Below are 25,792 nucleotides of genomic sequence, written 5' to 3'. Positions count from 1 at the left end.
GTGTTGCCAAGCGAACAAAGGTTCCACTCAACTCTTCTGCGTTTTCATTTCCCGCAGCTGTCTGGTTTCGTTATTAATAACAACACAACCAAAAAAATCTCTCAAAAAAAAATATGAAAAATAATTAAAAACCTATTAAAGTCAGGGGGGCTAACAACAAAAAAAAACAGCAAAACAGCACTGGAAAACAACAAAAGTGAACAATAACGAATGTGAAGAACAGTCAAATCAAATTACCCAAAATGTTCAAAAAAGAAGCAAAAATAATAAAAAATCATTAAATGCACGAAATGGGAGAGAAATGTGCCATAGCCATTAAGAATTATATGCCCAAATAAAAAAGACTCAAGAGCCAAGCCAAGGAGTAATTATTATGCGAAGATCACGTATTCTCATTTTGCAAAAACACAAAACAAAAGCTGGCGGTTAGGATGGAGGAGTGGTGATTGGGGCAATATATTATGCTATACATACATACATACATACATATATGGGGCAATGCGGATGGGGATGGGGATGTCAAGGGGGGCGTGAATGCAGGCCACAATAGAAGGACCACGATTTATGCGACCAGGCACAGGCTGCAAAATAAAAAACACAAAATCAGTTGAGGATTCTGAGAACAAGCTGCACCGAAGTTGCAAATGCCCTGAAAGATTCTAGATTCTGAAAATAATATAATTTATATAATACTTTTAAAATATTAAACAAATAATTTGCTAGAAAAATATATAAAGACAATACTCGGTGATTTAAGCTTGTATTTAATATATAATATAAATGTATATATTTTTTATATTTATTAAGTGAAGAATAAGTACATCATAATATTGTATCTTAACTTCACAGTGTGGTGTATATAATATAAAATACAATACTCAGGTTATCTCATTTTCATGGTATTACTAATTATATTAATTTGTCACAGTCTTTGAACTATAAAAAATTTCTATATAAATGTTCATGAATAAATTGTTCTAACTTTGCTCAATATTTAATGCCTAAATTTCAATCATCATGCCGTGAAAATGTCTAATTAAAAATTTATTTATCAAATTTAACGATCTGTTTTGTTATTTCAATATAATGTCCCCCCATTAAATGGAAAGCGTATGCAAACCCCTAATGCCAAAAGTGTAGCAAACAAAACAAGTGTGCCGCTGCATGTGACTGAGTGGTGTGCCCCCCTTCGTTGGCCAAAAATATATTTCAATTTTGGTTTTTGTCCACATCCAGATCCGTACCTCTGTCCATCTCCATCTAAACACTGCTCCACCTTGCACTGCCTGCGCATTATTCCTCCAAATATAACATATGTAGATACATATGTACATGTATATAGATAGATATGGGTTATAGCGTTCGCAAACCAAAAACCTCTACCTACCGGCCATCCCCACACCCAGTAATTGGCTCAAATTACAGAAACTCAGCTCCGACCGCACATTCAGGCCCCGAGCTTGGCTCAAAACACATCCAATGCTGGTAGCTAAAACTCAAACCCAAGCCCAAAAACCAGACCAAAACCAAAGCCAAAAACCAAAACCAACGCAAAAAGTCCGTCCCATCCCGTTTCGACCACGACTCTTATTATTGTCATGGCACACAATATTGTTTCCAAAAATGAAACGAAACGAAACGAAACAAATACGTGACCAGAAATTAAAGAAACGAAAAAAATAATAATAATAACAATAAAGAAGGCAGAGGCTGGCTGGCTGGCTGGTTGGTTTGTTGTTTGGCTAAAATAAAAACGAAAACTACGCCAGACCCCGAAAAACTGTGCAAAATAAAATAAGGAAACAGCAGAAATCGCGTTGATTTGAATTTTAAAATGTTTCATGGCATTTGTTTTGTTTTGCCTTACTTCCCATCCAAGCCCGAGCCCCCCAACCCCCCCACGAGATCACCCCATTTTCAGTTTTGTGGTCTCGCTGTGCTCTGCTAACTTTGTTTTTAGACACAGTGGGCTCAGAAAGTCTGTCAAGTGTCATAAGCGCAAGTTGATGCCTCCTGTGCTGTTTGAAAAACAGTGTTGAAAAATTCTGCAATTTTAAGTTATTTTACAAATTACAGGATCAGAGCTTTACGAAATTCAAACTTAACTCTTTTTTCAAATTTATATGCTAACTAATGCCATATACTTAACTAAGATACCAATAGTTTTAACCTTTTTATATATAATATTTATAAGTTCAAAAACGCTCACTACTACTACTCATTATTGTAAGTCTATGAATCTATGACTATTTCCTATTACCATATGCAATCTGGCTAATTGCTGTTTAATAACATTAAGTGTTTTCCCCAATAATAAGCTCCTTGAAGTTTAATTTTTATGTTTCTTTCAAACCAACTCTCGTTTATCATAAAGTAAAACCGTTAATCTTTCAAAGTGCTTTTAAGACCACTTGATAACTCCTTTTGCCACCGAAGCAATATAACCTTTCCGCGGATTGTTATTACTCGCGTTGTTGGCAGCCACAGTGCCCATTGGTAATATCTATGGCTATTACTAAAAAAAAAGAAAAAAAAAGTTTTACTCTGCCATTTTGTGTCATTGTTGCCGCTTGCTAGTTGCGTTGTTGCTGTATTTGTTGATGGTGTGCCTTGTGTTACTGATGCCACATCCACTGGCAGTTGTTGCTGCTCCCTGCCGTTTGGTGGGGCACAACTTTACAACTCGCTCCGCTGTATATATGCACGTTACAGGGTATATACATACCAATATATATACATACATATATAGACAAACTGGAAGCCGCAACAAAGTTGCAAGTCCCAGACCTTATGCCTTATGTAAATTGTACAAAAAAAAAGAAAGAAAAAAAACATTGATAATGAAACTTTTCAACGCAATAAATAATAGCTGACAAGGGACGGCAATCGTCGGGAGAGAGTGCGAAACCGAATCGGGGAAGGGGATTTTTATAGGGAGATAGAGTTGGAGAGGAAGCAATAAAGGAAAGGCATGAAATTCTACGTTTATTATTGATTTCGTGTTGAATTTTTGATTATTTCTATAAATATTACGAATGGCCAAAGGTGGCGGCGCATTCTCGTTTTGGTCAGGATTGGGGTTGCTATAAATGTTCGAATCTATATATGCATGCATGTATGTTGTATGGGAAAAGGTGTAAGCCCCACCTCAGCCACCCCCCCCCCCCCTCAGCCCTTCGGCCAACACGACACGTGCGTTGCTGATAATGCCGCCTAGGTCAAGTTTGAGCATATAGTACTAGACTTATTACACGAACTGAAACACGGCACACACCCCAAAATAATTTGCACAACAAAAAAAAATTTCAACACTAAGTGTTTGTAATTGTCAGAATGTGAAAATAGTTATGCTAAAATAAGGACAAATTAAATTAAAGAAAATACTAATTTAATTAGTTATAGCAAGCATTGCATTTTTGTAGATTTTATATGCTTATAGGTAGTTATATGTTTCTTAATAGTATCTTTGAACAACGGATAGTGCGAGCATCTTAAGGATACTTCTTACTTCATATTCGACTAGTAAACTACCTGGCTCATAGTTACTTATGATTTCTTTCGGTGCAACCTCATCCACGAGCCTCGTTGCCTACTTTTTATGATTATATTTTTACTTTTCGGTGCTCTCGTTTTTCGCGCATCGGCATAAAACTGAAAAATAAACACACATAAAAAGTAACAAGAAAAAGAAGTCGCCGCATTGGAAGAGCAGCTACGAAAATTGCTATGCAAATAAAGAATACGGCCTCCGCCCACAGCCGCACGCCCACTGGCACGCCCCCCCGCCCCATACCGTGTGTATATATCATATATACACCTATGGGGGACGACACACAGCCGAGATAAGCAAACACTCCTCGCACACACAACAAACACACACCTGGGCCACATCGATGCTTATGAGTTGTGCACACATAAACAGACACACACTTATCCATAAGAAAACCTATCTAGATAGTGCCCGCGCAGTATCACGGACAATGGCTCTCAGGCTAATCAGAGGCTTTAGAACCATATCGGACGACGCAGCGCACGCTCTGTCAGGCATTACACCCATTGACCTGGACATAAAGGGCAAATACCTTGCGAGTGAGGGATACACTCAATTAGAGATCAAAGAGTGGATTCGAGGAGTATGGCAGACCAGGTGGCAAGAGTCACAACGGGGACGCTGGACTTACAAACTCATTCCGCAACTAACGGAGTGGGCTGATTGCGAGCACAAAACGGTGGACTACCACATGACCCAGTTCCTCACGGACCATGGCTGTTTTCGAGGGTACCTATGTAGGTTCCGCCACGTGGATACAGCCCAGTGCCTTTATTGCACAGACGCAGTGGAAACCGCAGAGCACATCCTACTGCACTGCTCCAGGTTCGCCGAGGAGAGGGCGCAACTCGTGGCGCTCGCTGGGTCACCTCTCAGCCCGAGAGGCTTGGTTGCTGCTATGATGGCGGACAAAATCGTTTGGGATGGGGCTCACGTGATCATCGTCACCATGATGAAGCGTGTCCGTAAGGACGAGATGGCCAATCGGAACTATAGATAAGGAGTACCCCCGTATGTTGGCGGGGCAAGAACTCTACGACTGGTACGCTCAGTTGGTCGTAAAAAGGCGCTGCTGTGCACCGCAAAAGAAGATGGTGTGCAACTTGGCACCACATCCTGCTCACCGATGAAATACCTTGACTGGCAGTCCCGGTGAGCTTGACAAGGACAGGAGAGAGAGCGGAGGTTTTTGTTTAGTACGTAGGCATAAGCCCTCAGCTGAGGGTTATGAATCGTGCATGCCATCCAAGGACATTAGATGGTATCTTTAGAAGATTTCATTTTCCTGCCGTATATAATAATAAAAAAAAAAAAAAAAACACTTATCCATAAGTAATGGCAAAAGGTGTGCCGAAAATGTTGTCGTCTTTGTCTGCGACCCCCTCCCCCTCCCCATCCCACTGAGCCACATATACCCGTCTCTTTCGCTATCTTCTGTCCCCGCCAACGCGCAATAAAAAAAAATATTCTAAGGCAAGACCCAAAAGCAAAAAAAAAACCAAAAACCGTTTGGCTAGCGGAAAAAAAAAATTGGAAAAAAAAAACAAAGTTACAAACAAAAAACTATAAACAACAAAAAGTCATCAAAGTTGAGTTTCGCTTGGGGTCTCCAGTTGAGCTGATAAATTTGCTGTACCCTTTGCCCCGAAAAAACGCAAAGGCAGAAAAACACTTTTCCTGTCCCGTTTCCCAATTGGATTTGAGAATATTCAAAAATTCAATTACGTACGGAAGGGGGAGGGGGGGGGGGTTGGTTGTCCAGGGATCTCGAATGTGAATTGAAAACTTTCTTTCGCTCGGAATACTTAAAGATATTGCTTTTAAAACTTTCAAGAGTTTTAAACCCAACGAAAAGTCCTTGGAACCATTTGGCAGATTAGCCCAAAGGCTTGGAATGCTTATTATATATATTTGAATGTGAAGTTGTATACAAATGTGTTTATTTATCAGCATTTAATTATATAATGTTCTTAATATTCAATTATCTACAAAAATGCAGAACAAATAATACGCAATTTTTACTACAAGTGGATTATACGAATGATTATACACGCGATAGTAAAAAATACATATATTATTCAAAACAAATTTTTGAACAATAACGATAATATAAAGTTTTCTCAATTCGCTTTTAATGCTGATAAAACTATGTTTTTGTAGTGTATCCAAAAGGTATGCTTCGCCCAGCATAGAAGATTAAAAATGAAACAACCAAAAAATGCTACGCATAAAAAACTATAAATTGCGTCTGGCTCGAAAATTGTTATAATAACAAAACTCGAACAGGCGAAACGAAAACAAAAATAAAAAATAATAATAAAAAACAGAAGTCATAAGAAAGAAGAATGACATTAAACATGGCACGACGACAAATCATAAATATTTAAATTTTGTTATTGCATACTACAATATAATTGTGTTTCCATTTCAAGTGCTTTGGTTTGTTTCAGTGTGGCATTTAGTAATTTTATTGATTACGTCTGTAAACAAATAGTAAAAAATCGTAGACTCAATTGCAAATATTTACTCGAAACGACACGAGCAGCAATCTAAATATATGTACAACCTTTACCTGGGACGCATGCCGACCCTCCTCCATTCCAGACCCCAGACAACCCAACGATCCCCTGTATAACCCGTCCCAACGGCATCTGGTCTCCCTATCTGAAACAAAAAAAAATGAAAAAAAATAGTTCTGAGCCCCACCATAGACATCTATGTCTATGTATATGGGTCTTGATATAGCGACTTATCGCCCCAATGCAAGTGAAACTATTGAAATTCACACGTCTCGTCTGTCTGGCCGGTCCAGTTGTGCGATTCGTTACGTACTGGATCTATCTATCTAACTAAAGTATCTGACTATCCTAACGTCTAGCCGTCTCGATCGTAAATTTGCTGAAATCTAAATGGCAGCGACAACACCTCGCGAATGAAAATTGAAAACTGCAATAATAAAAAAAATAAAAATAAAAAACGTGTAGAAGTGAAAAAATAGAGACGGCATTGATCAGTAGACCGTGTGCCGGGATCGATTCTCATTGGGGGTCCATTGGATCGGGCGAGGCTGCTCGTAAATTGCTAATTCCAAGTCAATGTATCTGTATCTATATCGGTATCTGTATCTGCATCTGTATCTGTATCTGGAACGTCGTATCTGAGGGACAGGTGTGGCGGGCGAGATTGATTGTTCGCGTTATGATGGAGTTGTTAACTTGATTGAACAACAGTTTTTTTTAGGGCGCCCAAAGAACATTTTAAAGCAGAAATAGACAAGTTTTTTTGGAGTAAAACTAGGAACATAAATCTAAACACAATTGAGTCGCCGTTAATTGGCTATTTTGCATCCTAAATTTCGCCTGAGAGCTTGTGAAAAATATCTACAAAATCTACAAAATAACTATGGACACGTAATCCTGAACCTGTTTCCCCTTGATGCGGCAACCCATGGAGACCAACCCATAAGTGACTCCACTGCCCACAGTCGATGTCCGAGCATATTAATTGCAGCAATGTTCTATAAATGTACCCAGTGGATGGCAAAGCCGCACAATTCCCGCAACTATCTTTGTATCTATATATCTATGTATCTGTTGCCACAATCAGCGGTCTGCTGCACGAGCACATGTACATAACTCAATTTGCATTTATTCATATTAATATTATCATTTGCCATATTGTTTGACGTCGACTGCAAATGCAACTGAAACTGAAACTGAAACTGCCGCCGGAGACGAGGACAGCGACATTTAAATATTTAATTTAACAAGTTTTTCAATTAAATTAATAATGCAAATTGCTTGCTCCGCTGCCTTTGCCTCATATTTCGCCAGAGGAGCTGCTGCATCAGGATTGATGCAGTTACTCACTCCACCGCCCATTTGTTGCATTGCAACAAGTAAACGAAATTAAATAACTGAGTGAGCTGCGAATAAACAAAGGCATTTAAAATCGTAAGGGCATTTTCAAAATATTGCAGTGCCAACAAGTGGAATACACTTCAAAAATTTAAAATCCCTATAAAAACTATTCGAATTCGAGTTAGGACAACTAAACTTACACAATAATGAAGTATAAATAAAAATGGTACATAAAAATATATTTAAATTCCATTTGATTTAAGATTTCTCAAGACATACATAATAGTGAAAAAAAGAACGCAGTGTGTACAAAGTTGTCATTAACAATTTGAGAGCTTAATTTATTTGTAGGTCATTTTCATGTAATGCAAACAGCAGCAGCAGCAGCAACAATCGTCATCAGTTGTCGACGCCTTCGCAGTCGCAGAGCAATCATAAAAAACAAATCGGCAAAAAGAGGAAAAAAAAAAAGAAAAAACACAGACCGACTAGTACTCATGTACTCTTGAAAACCCGACAACAACTTAAGGGGGCAAAGAAGAAGAAAAAAAAAAGCGACCGCGACTAACTACACAAGACATTTTTATATGGCGTCGGTGACAACGTGGCTCGCAAATTAGTTACGTAAGAGAGTTATGGCCACAAGAATCGGCGACGACTCGTAAGGTTAAGAAGCTGACATCCGTGGCGTTTCGGGGTTAAGAGCTAGCTGCCAATGAGCTGAGAGTTATGAGCCTGCTCTGGGTCAACACCAACATTCAGATCTGCTTTAAATAGCCAAATCGCTTGGAAATCCCTGAACATAAAGCTACATCCCGAGATTTGCAAATGACATCAGTACGCCAGACAAAAAAAAAAATAAGTCTTATCTTATCCTAAACAACTTGGACTGTCACTCTACGAATATGACCAAATATGTTACTCAAGTTTTACCTCGGAGTAAAACCGAATGGGACAATGCGATCTTATCACTAAGGAGTGTTATTCACTTGGTAATTCCCACATTAGAATTCTATCTTTGGAATCGTAAACTATAAAAATGTCTGGCCTTTGTGAATATCGCACGATTTTGATCTAGTAACGAAAATAAAAGATATTATTATCGTTTCTATTAACTGCACTAAACAACAAATGTTGTTTGTCTTTGGTTATAAATTACATTCATTGTTGCATTTCTTCGTTGTGTTACCACCTTTGTGGTCTCGGCTTATCCGTGTTTGTTTTTCCTTTGGGACTCTTTGCTCGTCTTATCTTTAAGTACGAGTATATTATCTTTACTACTTTTGATCTTATCCGCCTTTACATTTATTTGTTAGTTTAGCTGGGCTTTAGTTTATTGGCTCTGCTTTTAACGCGCTGCTTTTATGTTTTGATAAAATTTCTAATTGACTTTCAGTTTGTTTAGTTTTATTACATTGTGTAAATGAAACTCGCTCTCGAAATTAACGCACTTGAGTGGCTTCCCACTGAATGATCATTGATCAGTGATCACAACATCCGTTTCCGTTCGATAATGTTTCGATCATTCGATTGCATTCGATCTGATATGTGATATCGGATTACTTGTTTGTGAATCTCTGCGAATGATTCGAATTCGCGTGAATTTCTATTTTCATTTCAAGAAAATTCTTCGCCTATCAATGAGACAATTGAGAGCTTTGTTGACCAAAATTCTTTTCGCCTATTCGGCGTAAACAAATTCGCAGAAGACGGAACGTCTGGAAATTAAGTCCATGAGGCCATGAGAAATCGAATGGTGATAAGAATTATAATCGGTTAGTGTTTTGAAGCAGCTAGCCAGCTTGATAAGAGCACCTCTCCCCGCCTGATAAGAGCGGCCAGACCGCGTTGGTAAGTTTGTTTTTTAGAGGGGTCTAGTTTTGGTAACGTCAATTGAAAATAGGTTTGCCGGCTGTTAGAGTGCCTCTAACAATTCGCACTCAATTTAAGTGCGTTCTATTTTAAAGTCTGCACAGCTATGGTCAAAACATTAGCATCTTATTAACTTTATTAGCCATTCTAGAAATTTTATTCATAATCATACAAACTAATACATGGCATGCTTGAATGTTTATAAAAACCATATTTTATAAGATCAATTAAATCAATTTGTAAGCAGCTTTTTCATATTAAATTTAAAACAGAGAAAATATTAGAATTAAATACATTAAATGTATTACTTATTTACTTATTTTTACTTAGTATAATATTATTTATTTGAGATATGAGTCTTTTAATATTTCATAATAAAATTTGAATTATACATTGGAGTTATATGTATACTTTCTATAATTTCTACATAGATTATTATTGAATTGCCCGCAATTGTAGCCGCTTATATCTGTCTGGCGATTTGTTTTATTTGCTTTGTAAGGGCGGTATAAAGGTGGCGTTCGCCATGCGCTTTGCATGCCAAGTGTATCCACATCCAGACCTGTGATTCACTGATAACACGTGCCAAGTGCACTCCACCTGACCCAAACTCAGAACCAAAACCAGACAATTGCAGTTGCCTGGGTAAATATTTGCACCGATCACACTCACGGACTGACAGAATGGGTTTCTCTAGTGCAGTTCGCCATGTGACTCCATCGAAGCTCCCAATCCGCATTTCCCCACCCACCATTCCCGACTATTGGCAATTCAAAACTGGACGGATGATAAGTAGGGGAGCTGCTAATTGATATAGCCGCATCATTGTGCCGTCGATTTCTCGATGGCCATGACAACTCAAAATTGCGTCCACTACTGATACGATCGGGACCTACATTATTTTGCACTTGCAAATCGGCGGTTTCAGTGCATTATGTGCACATATATATATATGGCAATTATATGAAAGTCATTTGCTTTCAAATAATTATGAACAAGGAAAAGATTCACTCTGAAGTTCGGCTGACATCATCGCCTTATTTAAAAAGTTCTCATTACTCGCTGAAATAATTCATATATAATTGTACTTAAGATTGCTGCGATTGCGAAAAGTAACGACTTTAAGTAGATTTTGTGTGCCGGAGATGTGGGAATTCAAGCTAATGGATGGGATAGGTCGTGCATCTAGATTAAATTACTAGCTGATTATGACATTTTTTTAATGTAAGCCGGTAAATGTAATAATTGGCAACATTTGGCTCAGCTTTTTCTTTAGAATCCATTCAATAATAATAAGATTTCACATTGATGTCTAATATCTAAATTGTTTTTCTAACATTTGGTTTAGAATAAATATTCCATCTAGTGTGCAAATTAAAGATACTTTTAATATCTTAACTGTTTTTTCTGCCATTTGGATTAAGAATAAATATTTTTAAAACTTCTTAAGCCTTCTAACAAACATATGCCAATTTCCCTATAAATATTTACCTACTTATTTATGTCCATTGGTACGTGTATTTGTTTTTTAAGCGTTGCGCGCCAATGCTTCCTATTTCTAATCACCTTCCTGGTTTTGGATTCCCTCTTGAATTGCTGAAACAGTTCCCTATTGCGCTTACTATCGGAAGATAGAATAATAAGTAAGCCTTTGCAACTAGAACTGTACCTATATGGGATATATATATAGTGACATATTCACATACAAAACCACATAACGTAGAGTAAACATATTGAAAAGCCGCATACGTAAACAATAAGTGACCACCATGCTAATGTGGATCAAATAACAAAAATATCCACTCTGCATTTTGACACCCCCATACTGTATGCCATCTGCGCAGTATGCATTCTAATAAACAAATTCTTTGACAGCGGCACTTAGCCATTCTTGTAAACAAATCTTAAAGTCTGCCTGCTCTCTCTGAGGCTTCTCCTCCACTTAAGAATCCAAGAGCAATGCTCTCCCAAAAACACTAACATATTCTTTAAGCAAGCACAGAGGCTTCTCCTCATTTTCACTTTCATTTGATTTTCAGTCTTAAGCTGAACGTTAATCAATAAACAACACAATCGATCCCGAAATTTTGATTCGTTTTATTTTGGCAAAACTCAATTTTCAGCGTTGGTCTTAGTTCATATTCGGAACGGTCCATTTAATAGACTCAAAACTATTTATTGCAACCATTTATTTGCAATTGGCGCAGTCGATGTGATCAGTGTTAAAGTTCCTTGATGCGGTAACCAGATTTGCCAATTCCTGTGTTCTTTTTGTTCTCTGACAAAAGTACCACGCTAACGGGCACCCACGTGACGGTTAATATCGCTTTAAGTTTTTAATTAAACCTCGACAATAAAGTGAAACCGAAAAATCACAATTTGCCTAAACAAACCTGAATTTATTATCAGGAAGACGCTATTGAATTTGTGAGAGGCTGTAAATCCAATTGGTTACCTCAAAGACCCACGAAAAAGCTATAGTGCAACCCTTGTGAAAATCAAAACCTATCTTAAAAAAAAAAAAAAAAAAATATAAATAATAAATTAATAAGCGAAAATTAAAACGTATTAAAAGTAAGAATAATAAATAAATAAGTGAAAATTCTATATGATAAAAATTAAAAATAAGAATAATAAATAAAAAGACAACATTTTAAATTAAACAATATTAAAAAAATATAAAAATATTAAAAACTATATTAAAAAAAAAAAAAAAAAAACAAAAAAAAAATACACGATAATAATAATATAATAACTAAATAATAATAATAATAAAAAAAAAAATAAATAAAAAAAATAAATAAATAATCCAAAAATCAAAAATGGCTCAAGAACCAGCAATTGTGCCACCACTATCAGACAGCAACATGACCCAGGTTGCCTACCAGATTGGCAATGTGGAGAAATTCAACGGTGATCCAGGCTCACTATACACCTTTGTGAGTCGAATTGATTACATACTGGCTCTTTATGCTACCGGAGATGAACGCCAACAGCAGATCATATTTGGGCATATTGAACGCAGCATCAGCGGAGAAGTTATGCGCTGCATTGGAGCCTATGACATGTACACCTGGCAGCAGCTTAGAAGACAATTGGTACTCAACTATAAACCCCAGACCCCTAACCACGTTCTTTTAGAAGAGTTTCGAAAGACCCCATTTCGAGGCAATGTACGAGCATTCCTGGAAGAAGCAGAAAGCCGCAGACAAACACTTACTAGTAAGCTTGAATTAGAGCAAGATCTTGAAGAAAAGACTTTTTATTTGAAATTAATAAAATCCAGTATAGAATCACTAATTGAAAAATTACCTACACACATTTATTTAAGAATAAATAACCACAACATACCAGATTTGCGATCACTTATAAACCTTTTACAAGAGAAGGGCATGTACGAACAAATAAATCATACAAGTACACATGTCCAAAAACAAAATTTCTCTGATAAGCCACAAAAGTCCTTTAATCAAAATACTAATCAGTCTAACAATATCAGAAAATATCCAACACCTTTCCTACATTATAATTCACCAATACCATATCAAGCTCCACAAATTTATCAAACACCACCAACTAATAACCCACTTTATCGTCATCCAATACCCTACCACCCTAATCCAAACAATGTTTTTCAACCAAGCCAACAAAACAATGTTTTCCAACCAAGCCAACAAAACAATGCTTTTCAACCAAATCAACGTACAAACTTTACATCTCGACCAATTTTTAACACCAATCGAAACAATGCATTCGATCAGAATAGGTTCGGACAACAACCCCAATATCAAAATCAACAATCAACACAAAATTCAAGTTCCTATGTACCCAATCGACCAATAAAACGATTAAGACCAGCTAATAGTGGACAGACTGGGATGAGTGTTGACGAAACATTATATCAAGAGGACGCTTTTTATCAGCAGTGTGTTCCATATGACTATTTTTATTATCCAACTTACGACCATTCAGACTATTATCCAGAAAATCAATATCAAATTGACGAAAACAACCAAAATTTACAAAGAACACAACAGTTACAGCAGATTAATACAGACGAGACAAACAATGACAACCAAGAACCCAATGTTGAACAGGCCGAAAATTTTCAGCCACAAGCCTTGGAAAACCCCAATATATAACAATTAAATACAAAGAAAATAATTTGAAATGCCTTATTGATACCGGATCAACAGTTAACATGACATCTAAAAATATATTTGATTTACCAATCCAGAATACTAGTACTTTTATTCATACCAGCAATGGACCGCTCATTGTCAACAAAAGTATAATCATACCTTCAAAGATTTTGTTCCCAACAACAAATGAATTTTTATTGCACCCTTTCTCTGAGAATTACGATCTTTTATTAGGAAGAAAACTTTTAGCAGAAGCAAAAGCAACAATAAGTTACCGCGATCAAGAGGTAACTCTTTACAACAACAAATACAAATTAATAGAAGGAATAGCAACACATGAACAGAGTCATTTTCAAAATGTAAATATGATACCTGACACCATGCTCAGACAGCCAAATAAAATTTCACCCATTTTAGAATCAGACCTATACAGATTGGAACATTTAAATAACGAAGAAAAACAAAGATTGTGCGCACTCCTGCAGAAATACCATGACATACAGTACCATGAAGGTGATAAGTTGACATTTACTAATCAAACCAAACATACTATCAATACAAAGCACAATCTACCACTTTACTCTAAATACAGTTACCCACAGGCTTATGAACAGGAGGTCGAAAGCCAAATACAAGATATGCTAAATCAAGGTATTATACGTACCAGTAATTCACCTTACAATAGCCCCATCTGGGTGGTTCCAAAGAAACAAGATGCATCAGGCAAACAGAAATTTAGAATTGTAATAGACTACCGAAAATTAAATGAAATAACAGTAGGAGACAGACACCCAATCCCAAACATGGACGAAATCTTGGGAAAATTGGGCAGATGTAATTACTTCACAACTATAGACTTGGCAAAGGGTTTCCACCAGATCGAAATGGATCCAGAATCAGTTTCAAAGACAGCCTTTTCTACCAAGCACGGTCATTATGAATATTTGCGCATGCCATTCGGATTAAAAAACGCGCCAGCCACCTTTCAACGGTGCATGAATGATATTTTAAGACCACTCTTAAACAAACACTGTCTTGTGTATTTGGACGACATAATTGTATTCTCGACATCCCTTGATGAACACCTGCAATCGCTCGGACTAGTTTTCGAAAAATTAGCAAAAGCCAACCTTAAATTACAGCTTGACAAATGTGAGTTTCTCAAGCAAGAAACCACATTTTTAGGACATGTTCTAACACCAGATGGAATAAAACCAAACCCTGAAAAAATTGAAGCCATTCAAAAATATCCAATTCCCACTAAACCAAAAGAAATAAAAGCTTTTCTTGGACTGACAGGATATTATCGTAAATTTATTCCAAACTTTGCAGACATAGCCAAACCCATGACTAAGTGTTTAAAAAAGAACATGAAAATTGACACTACCAACCCAGAATATGACTCTGCATTTAAAAAATTAAAATATCTAATATCAGAAGACCCAATTCTTAAAGTACCCGACTTTACAAAGAAATTCACTTTAACCACAGACGCAAGTGATGTCGCTTTGGGGGCAGTACTGTCACAAGATGGACACCCACTTAGCTACATTAGCCGAACACTTAATGAACACGAAATAAATTACAGCACAATTGAAAAAGAACTCTTAGCAATTGTATGGGCGACAAAGACTTTTCGACACTACCTACTTGGAAGACACTTTGAAATATCCAGTGACCATCAACCATTGAGCTGGTTGTACCGTATGAAAGACCCAAATTCAAAACTGACCCGATGGAGAGTAAAATTATCCGAATTCGATTTTGATATAAAATATATAAAAGGAAAAGAAAATTGCGTGGCGGATGCTCTGTCCAGAATAAAACTTGAGGAGACATATTTGAGCGAACAAACCCAACATAGTGCAGAAGAGGACAATAGTGATTTAATTTTTATTACAGAAAGACCTCTAAATACATTTAACAGACAAGTTATATTTTCAAAAGGACCACCAGACATTAAAGTTACGAAATATTTCAAAAAACACATCACCCAAATATTTTACGACATTATGACCAGGGAAAAAGCCGAACAATATTTGATAGACCATTTTTGTGGTAAGAAAAGTGCGTTGTATATTGAGAGTGACGCTGATTTCGAAGTCATTCAAGCCGCACATAAATTAGCCATAAACACCAAATATACAAAAATCCTGCGTAGCACGATTTTGTTAAAAAACATAACCACTTATGCGGAATTTAAGGAATTGATCTTGACTGCTCATGAAAAACTTCTACACCCAGGCATACAGAAAACTACTAAACTTTTCGGAGAAACTTACTATTTCCCTAATAGCCAGCTACTTATTCAGAATATAATAAATGAGTGCAGTATTTGCAATCTGGCAAAAACAGAGCACCGAAATACAGACATGCCAATGAAAACCACACCCAAACCAGAACATTGCCGCGAAAAATTCATGATAGACATTTACTCATCCGAAGGCAAACATTACGTTAGTTGCATAGACATTTATTACATATACAATCATAAAACCAAACACGACACCACTGGACAGACCCCTGCACACATATTTCTCTACGCTGGACAACCAATATTAGATACCCAACAAAACAAAGAAAACAAAATAAACAAAATAAATAATGACAGAGTGGAGTACGAAGTCGACACAAGATACAGAAAAGGTCCACTACAGAAAGGCAAATTAGAAAATCCTTTTAAGCCAACAAAAAATGTGGAGCAGACTGACTCTGATCATTATAAAATTACTAATAGAAATAGAATTACTCACTACTACAAAACACAATTCAAAAAACGAAAGAAAAATAATCAGCTCTCAATTTCACAGGCACCTGGCACTTGATAACATTGCTGCTGATGCTGATCACAACAGTTCATGGACAACAAATTGAAATTAATAATATTGACACAAACCACGGATATCTCCTTTTTTCTGATAAACCAGTCCAGATACCATCATCCTTTGAACATCATTGCTTGAGAATCAATTTAACTGAAATAGACACCATAGCTGATTATTTTGAGCAAAGACTACGTACCGACTACCATGCACCCCAGGTCAAATTTTTATACAACAAAATGAGAAGAGAACTAGCTGGAATAGCCTTGCGACATAGAAATAAACGGGGACTTATTAACATTGTAGGTTCAGTTTTTAAATACCTATTTGGCACACTTGACGAAAATGATCGAGTGGATATACAGAGGAAACTTGAAACAAACGCCCATAACTCGGTAAATTTACATGAACTCAATGACGCTATTCAATTAATAAATGACGGAATGCAAAAGATACAGAATTATGAAAACAACAGCAACATCATTAACAGTCTTTTATATGAACTCATGCAGTTTACAGAATACATAGAAGATGTGGAAATGGGAATGCAGCTTTCCAGACTCGGTCTATTTAATCCCAAACTACTAAACTACGATAAACTTGAGAATGTAAACAGCCAAAATATTTTAAACATTAAAACATCCACTTGGATTAATTACAATGATAACCAATTATTAATCATATCTCACATACCTATTAACTTTTCATTAATAAATACAGTAAAAATAATCCCTTACCCAGACTCGAACGGCTATCAGCTAGAATACACAGACACACAATCATATTTTGAAAGAGAAAATAAAGTTTACAATAACGAAAATAAAGAAATAAACAATGAGTGTGTCACCAACATTATTAAACATTTAAAACCAATTTGTAATTACACTTTACATATTTATGACTACTGTCATCATTATACTTATTTTATTGTACTTATATTTAAGATACGTATCATTTAACCCATTCATGATGCTGTATGCAAAACTAAAATTAAGAAAAAATCAAAATCAAAACACAGCACAACAAATAGAAATAGAAGACGTTCCATTACCCCTACTATATCCATCAATCCCAGCCCAAGTATAGGCTTCTCTTTAAGGGAAGGGAAGTGACATATTCACATACAAAACCACATAACGTAGAGTAAACATATTGAAAAGCCGCATACGTAAACAATAAGTGACCACCATGCTAATGTGGATCAAATAACAAAAATATCCACTCTGCATTTTGACACCCCCATACTGTATGCCATCTGCGCAGTATGCATTCTAATAAACAAATTCTTTGACAGCGGCACTTAGCCATTCTTGTAAACAAATCTTAAAGTCTGCCTGCTCTCTCTGAGGCTTCTCCTCCACTTAAGAATCCAAGAGCAATGCTCTCCCAAAAACACTAACATATTCTTTAAGCAAGCACAGAGGCTTCTCCTCATTTTCACTTTCATTTGATTTTCAGTCTTAAGCTGAACGTTAATCAATAAACAACACAATCGATCCCGAAATTTTGATTCGTTTTATTTTGGCAAAACTCAATTTTCAGCGTTGGTCTTAGTTCATATTCGGAACGGTCCATTTAATAGACTCAAAACTATTTATTGCAACCATTTATTTGCAATTATATATATGTATCTGTATAGTGGCCAAAGTATGACTAATGCCAACAGCAGCTTGCATAAACAACTTGCGGCGATTGTTTACACTCGCTGGGGGGCTCAGAATATATAATTTCAATTCCAAGTGGACGGGCCCATGCAAATGAGGCCTCGACTACACCAAGTATCCAGTACTAGCTTCAAAAAAGAATATATATGTATGTATATGTGTGTGCATTTGGCGGTACACAGTCGTGTCTAAGTATTACTTAATATCATTGACTAAGCACTGCTCACCCAAAAGCCGAGCCATCAAAACAACTTTCGATTACGAAATTTAGCACAGTTCGGGTTCGAATATCCCAAGGGGTGCGGGGGGGATCGGGGGGAGTGAAAACAGCCGGTGGAAAAAACAAACTTAATGAGCTTTGCGAAATATGTGTTTGCTTGCCCTTTCGATGGCTGCTGTCAAGTACAATAAACGACAACAGGTTGAAGACTAAGAATCGGCAACCTTAACACTTAAGCAGCTGAAATGAAAATTGCAACAAAAACTAAAAAAAAAAAAGGGAAAAACAAAAGACAAATTGCACACCAGAATGGAGACGATGACTGTGGCTTTGAGGATGACTAATGCCCATCTAAAAAACTGCAAAACTGAAACTCACCGATGGAAACCAAGATACAATGGGAAAACTAAAAAAAAAAAAAAAAAAAAGAATAAATAAATAAAAAAGAGCACAACTCGAGGCAAATTTCGAATTAAAATAAAGTCATTGAGTGTGGTCGAGTGGTTCGGTGGTTGCGTGGTTCAGTGGTTCGGCATTGGTGGATTGCCGCGTGCACACAATGTGCTGCACTGCATCAATGCAGCACTGCAGTTGCGGTGCAAATGCTATCTGAATTCCCGGGTAGATGCCATCTAAATATCACAGTATTACACTAAAGGTTGCTAAGGGATTTCAAATTGTGAATCAGTCACGATAGATGATCTCGTACACTAATTTCAGCAATTGAAACTGAAATTGTTTGAGCGGATTCCTAGAAGTTGCTAATAATGGAAAATTCGAGCTTAGGATAAAATTCCATTATGAAATAATTACTCTGTTAATTAAGCCATTTATACAAATACTAGGAAAAATATCATCCATTTTAATTTAAGTAATCTTGTGTAACAAACGTACCTAAATTAAGATAACATTAATTGCAAATTTATTTCAACCAGCTATATTCCAGATATATTAAAAGGAAACTCGAGAAATTAAATGGATCGTGTAGGAAAGCACATGATTCCTTTATCGAAAAGGTTGCAATTATCCCATTAAGTGCATCGATCGGCGATATAACCTGATCTTAATGCGAGTACAGCTGATATATATCTACAATGCATCCAGAATGACCTCAGACGAGTCAATGCTTCCTGAGAGCGAAAATATCCGTGAAAAAATAAAATAAAATAAAATATTGCTCACAAAGGAATCTGTTCCGAGATAAACATCTACCCAGGCACAATCTTAAGAACCGGGGAGCTGACAGATCTGACGGGTTTCTATGCAGATGATGTCTCGTTTCGATATCTGTTGGGACGTGTAAATAATTAATTACACAGTAAGTGTTTAAATCTTAATCCGCACAAGACATATATATATATGACCATTTGTGTGAGTGTGCGAATGATAATCTCTTCTTATTTTTTATTTATTTATTTTTTTTTTACGAAAATAGATATTCCCGCATTGAAGGCGAAAGAAATAAATGAAGACAAGAATATCTAATCAAGCTGAAGTATTTTATTATATGTAGGAATTACTTTTGTTTTAAGTTTTTGCCTTGGAAGTTTCTAAATAAATTGGCCGCAGTCACGAAACTCTTTTTTTCCATTCCCATATTAACTGTGACAAAAACTGAGATGATGGTGAAAACAAACGGACTCACCAAAAAAGGAATACTAAAAATTCGCATACAATTTGAGCATTTCTCTTTGTTGATAAAAGCGTATCTCACAGATACAAATGCACATGTACACAATGTACCTTAGACAAGACAACGAATGTTCTGCTATTATTTAATTAGCGTTGAGCTTTTGGCCCTCGGGCATGTACTTAAGTGCATGCCGCGTATCTTGTATCTTTTTTGCTCATCTTCGGGGGATTAACGACAGTCGAGGGCGGGGAAATAGCAGCTCCGCCAGCTAGATAAGCAGCGAGCTAGAGTAAAAAAATTTACATTTTTTTATTGCCTGAATATTCGCATAATAATTGCCCTTCTTGCAGCAAAAAAAAAAAAAAAAAAACGATCCAATGCCGCAGCATTGTGGCCACTTCGTGGCAATTCAGATGTATCTGCCGGATACTTGTTCTCGAAAAAATTTGTTTATTTTTGCCAAGCGTTGAAATGGTCTCCAGGGGGCTTACGGATATTTTTGCCGCTCTAATCTGATAATCGCCGTATAGTAGTAGTGTACGTGTTCCCTCCTTTGCTTTTCACTTCCCTTCTTCCCCTTCGATTTTCCACAATTCCCTCGCTGATGACTTTTCTTCTTCATCTTGCCACTTATCTGCTTTCCCAGCTCAACTGTTATTACCTTCGCTCCTTTTGTGCTACACTTGCTTCTTGTTTATCTTTTGTTTCTATGCTAAACAATTTTTGCACATGTGGCCCATGGTTATTGTTAGTGTTGTTATTGTTGCTGTTGCTATTGTTGCTTCGATATTGTTGCTGTTTATGCATTGTTCCCATTGTTGTTGCTGCTGACGTAGTCGCTGGAGTTGGCTCATTGAATGAATCGAGCCCCTGGCAACACGAAACACGCACACTCGCACACAGCAGCGGACAAAATAATAGCAATTTATGTAGTATATTTTTAAAATAAATGTACTTCATTTAAAATGAAAAGAACAGAAGATTAGCACTTTACACTTCCTAAAAAAAGAAACATATTTTATGGTAAAAATAAGCTAAAAGCAAACCTAAATCAGTAATATATATTTTAAACCTTTTTTTTAATATTTCTTATAAAAATGTAAAACACTCTGGTACAAATTTATTGCAATGTCACTATTATTTTACCCCCGTCTATTAAAATCATGGAATAAAATGCACCGACTTGCAGATGACTCACAATTTTTACACCGCTTTTGTTGTTGCTGCTGGTGTTTTACTTTTGTTGTTTGTTTTAAGTACTGTATTGTTGTTGCTTCGATTTACGAAACCTTCGCCGTTCATTAGTGTTGTTGTTGTTGTTGTTGTTTGTTGTTGCTGTTTGCTGCTAGTGCTTCTTCTGCTTTTTGTGATTGTCGCTTTGTTGCCAAGCCAGGTACAAATGGAAAGTGTACAAACAAATACGAAAACACAATTATGCACAGCGAAAAAGTCAAGCAAGTTCAAAATGTAAAATTAAATTTTTTGTAACATATATAAACTATTTTTAAATTGTTTTAGACTGGCTGTCGTTGTTTTAATAGATTCAATGGGTATAGTAATGTTATTCTGTAGTATTTTCAAACGATTGCAATGATTACTAGTTCTTTTAAGAAACGTATATAATTTCTGCCAGTGTAATTACACACACCATACATGTTTATGTAATTGTCTGCGTGCAGCTATCATTCGTATTGTGAAAACCTTGGAAATGCTACAATTACTGTTGACATTTATTTTGCTGCCGTTGTTGCTTTTGGATTTTCATATTTTTGCTGTTGTTGCCCAGTTTCGCATTTCCGCTTTCGTCGGCCGACATTTGTTTGTCACAGTCGACGGTTTGGCTCACAGTTGGTAACAACGTCGCTTATCAGTTTTCGAAAAACAACCAAATCTAAAGCGATACCGAAAACCATTTGAGTCACAGATACAGATACACACACACATAGCCAAGAGCAACAAGAACAGCGGAGGGCCAAAAACCACAAGTTGAAAACAAAATTCGTAATGCAAACAGGCAAACACCTCACAGATACACACACACACAGGCACTTGTTACACGCACTGCAGAGTCCAAGATAATAGTGCTAGATAAATAATAACTAAAAAAAAGGACCTAGGATAACAACTTAGATAGAAGATATTAATCTAAAATTATTGCATAGTTTGCTATCCATAGATACTTTGAGCTCAAAATATACTTTTTGCTATTAGCGTGGAAAGTCGTGACTAGGCTCACAACTTAACTCAAATTATAGTTCCTAAACATTATTTATCGACGTCCAGCAAATACAAAACATGGCATTGAGATTGCTATAATTTCGCCGGCACTTGTGGTGATGCCCACTGAACTTGGACACCAAGCAAAGGTGCCTTCATCGGAACATTTTTCCGCAGCTTGGAACATTCGATGGGCGGGAAAGAGAGAGAGAGAAACTATATCTGAATCTGAGGAGCGGCCGTGTCCAATCGAAATAATATATTGTAAGATCTATTTGTGGTCTGTTTACAACAAAGAAGGAAAAGAGGCTGGGCGGAAGGGAAAGGAAACCCTCGAAGGCGAAAAGAATGAGCAGAGCTGAAAAGATTCGAAGGTCATAGAAACTGTCAAAGAAGAGATGGATGCTCGGTTGTATGTACATGTAGCTGGCCATATGAATGGTATGAATCGGTTGATGTGATTGCCCATAGACAAATTGTCAAGAAACATGACAATTGAGGATTTTGCCCTCGAGCACATTTTCCCTAGAGTTTTTCCGATTTTCCCAAATCTTTTTCCGCTCGCCTGTCAACGGGCGGACGGGTCAAGTTTTTCTTCACTCCACTGTTGGGAATAATGACACTTTGAGGGCCGGCAGGGGAAACAAAACAGCAGCGTCTAACAATCGACTACAATGGAATTGATGGCATTATAATATGGGAGCAGGCTGTAATTCGGGGTTTAGTAATAAGAGAAGATTGCCAGTGCAATTGTCTCGGATTAGGGGTTTTAGGTTTTCTTTTTTCGCCCTAAATTGGGTCAAGTCAGGTGGGCATGGTAGGTTTTTTCTCCCTAGCTAAGGTTTTAGCACAAATGCAGAAAACAGAAAACAGAAAAAAAAAACAATAATTTCCAACTTTTGTTAAAAATGAAGGATAGTTATATATGTGATCTATCATGAAGTTATAAGATTACCAAATCTTTATTTCAATTTAGTTTCTAAGTGTATATACCAGATGATCGTATTTGTTCTGTCTTATGTGTATAAGCACGTAGATTAGCTATGCCAAAAAGCAAAATTTTGAAGTCTTAGGCTACTTGAGCTTCTTCGTTGCCTATATGTATGTACATTTCAAAATGTACAAAAATACGCCAGTTCTTGGAACAGATTTTTTAATTTTCACCATGCCCAAAGCAAGAACGACGCTTTAAGGAAATTAATTAATAGCACAAATTTTGAATACTATTTTGTGTATTTTTTGTTGTTTTTTTTTTTTTTGTATGATTTTCTGACAGCTAGAACATATTCTAATACCCCCCGTGACAACGATCGAAAATTTCTCTCAGCCACGTGCCGGTGAAAAAATAATAATGAACATGTCCAAAACAAGTCCACCTACGACCGAAGTTGATGTGACAAATCCAAAAACTTAGACTGCGCAAATCTCCCTTGAATCGAACCGATTTTTAGTTTTAGTTTCGGCGGGGTTAACACACGTGCCGAAGATCCAATAAAGCTGGAGACTTTCCATGGCCAGAAATATAGAAATTGAGGAACAAAATCAAATTAATTAGCCAACAAATGTGGGATGTGTAGTTCCAAGAGCGGAATTGTTTAAAAACAAAAACCAGAGGACTTGACCAAATATTTGCCATCTTTTTTGTGTTTCGAGCTATATATTTTTTTTTTTTTATTTGCTGCCACTTTTGTTCTCTTAATGTCTACAAATATAGATACATTTGTGTGCTTCAATAACAGAAATTCCGCATTGGAGAATATGCATGCAAATTGTTGACAAAAGTGACACACCAATCTATTTATTCAGTTTAGAATGGAACGCGTTGAGAAAACAGCGTGAGAGGGGGGAAAAGGGGAGAAATTTAAAACAAAGCCAGGAGCAAACAATGGGTTAAATAGTACAGCAAATATGCGACAGACTCCGTCTTAAAGTTCGGAATTTTTTTGTGGGGAATACCGTGCAGATGTGCTAGATGTTCTGGATTCTAAGTTAGGCAACTTAAAAAAATAAAACAGATATATGTAAATGAAACTATGGGAAAACACGCAGCGAAAATGTGGTCAACTTGGAATTCTGGGAAACGCGTGTGGTCCATAATCGAAACGTGCTATCGTGAATGCGAAAACTATCTTGCGCAGTCCACTCGAAAATATTTTTAAAAAACACCAATAAATTACAAAGTCAAGGAAATTATCAGCGCCAGACGCGTCATCGGGCATCATTAAATTGCCTTGAGAATCACAAACTTGGCGGAAAAACAAAAGAGTCTCGTAGGTTCAAAATTCGTATAAAAATACGAAATGAATAAAAATATGCCAAACTGACTTAAAAATATAACAAAATGTTCCGAAAAAAAAAGAAACGCCAACGAATTGTGACGTGAAATTGATTCAATTAAATCTTTTATGACGTGACAATTGAATTCTATTTTCGCATCTAATTGGAACTGATTGTAGTTTCGCCCCATCAAACCCCACAATAACCGCACCGCGTACATTTCGACCAACACGTACTACTCTATACTATACACCATATATGTATATATATATATATATATATATATGTCTGGGTTCCCATACGATCTATGTACATATGCCGGAGTGTTTATTCAAATATTGTTGTCAACGGTTCGCGCGTACGTACACTTGCACCCTTTTCATTTCGACTTTCTATTCTGGGAAATGACCGAATATCGCAATTGGTCCAAAAACAAAAAAGAAATTGTCAAAATGCCTGGCGGTTTTGCCCCCTGGACCGCTTTCCTTTTCGTTTTGGTAATGACTTGAGGTGGATGCTAGATGTTCGACATAACAAGAAGAATGACAGCATTTTAAATGACTTTCTACACTCGATGTTCTAGCGAAATATGGCACACGTCTTGCCGCAATTACAGTCCGTATGCGAATTAAAGGAAAAATCACTTTCATTGAGGTAGGCGAATTGTGAAATATCTTTGAAATACACATTGATATAGTCCTTGTCAGTGTGGTTTTTGTTTTTGTTGGGAATATTAAGTGGTGTACACTTGTACAACAATCACAGTTTAGTTTCTTTATAGAAAATATATTAAATGATAGATAGATAGATATAGGTAGATATGATAGATATATCATTAAAAATATGATTTATGATGCATTATATAGGATATGATATACAATCAGTTATATTATTATTTAATTAAAATCCAATTACCAATTAAAATCCAATTAAGTTACATATACTGGTTAAAGTTCAGGCTTGAGCCTTTATCTTTAATAAAATAACGCTTAATATATATTAAAAGCTATATCTATATATATGTACTTAAAACTTTAGCACGGACTTCTATAAATGAGCTTGAGATAAAAAAAACCTCTGGCATATTTTGACCTTTAAAGATTACTTTTATGGCAAATTATTGTCAAGCCCATGCCTTTGTGATTTATTCATATTCCTGCACTTCTGGTTGGGGGTAACATCAGCCTGTTTGGCCAATTGCAGCGTTGCCGCTTTTCAGCCAAGTTCATAGTACCCATCGCAGCCCAACAACAAGTTGGTAAGCCTAGCCCAAACTGGTTGCCCAATTGTCTTCCACTGCTGATCGCGAGGCAGCGATTGTTGCCGTTGCCGTTTGTGTAACTACTGCAGTGGTGCACTCAAAAAAACCGGATGATACCACCAATTATTTTCAATGTTAATAGTTTTTATATAGCAAAGCTTCAAGTATGCATAGATCTATGTAGATTGAACTATCCACCAAAATAATTTTAACTTCAAGATGAAATCGGGTTGTAACTGCAATTATCAGTTATGTGCTCAATAAATTTATTCAG

The 25,792-nt window shown here is 36.5% G+C and overlaps 1 long non-coding RNA gene across 1 annotated transcript, besides 2 other annotated features; it reads left to right on the top strand.

The window, feature by feature from the left end:
* The first annotated feature begins 3,933 nt into the window (after positions 1–3,933).
* Positions 3,934–4,869: a mobile genetic element.
* Positions 4,870–7,821: 2,952 nt separating this feature from the next.
* lncRNA:CR44720 (long non-coding RNA:CR44720) lies at positions 7,822–8,424 on the top strand. The gene has a single exon (NR_124880.1). It is a non-coding gene; the product is annotated as a long non-coding RNA:CR44720 (long non-coding RNA).
* Positions 8,425–10,970: 2,546 nt separating this feature from the next.
* Positions 10,971–17,865: a mobile genetic element.
* The last annotated feature ends 7,927 nt before the right edge of the window (positions 17,866–25,792 follow it).

Source organism: Drosophila melanogaster, chromosome 3L (genome assembly GCF_000001215.4).
Source record: "Drosophila melanogaster chromosome 3L".
Lineage (NCBI taxonomy): Eukaryota > Metazoa > Arthropoda > Insecta > Diptera > Drosophilidae > Drosophila > Drosophila melanogaster.
The sequence above is the reverse complement of the archived record's forward strand: the minus strand, read 5'-3'. Positions and strand labels throughout refer to the sequence as shown.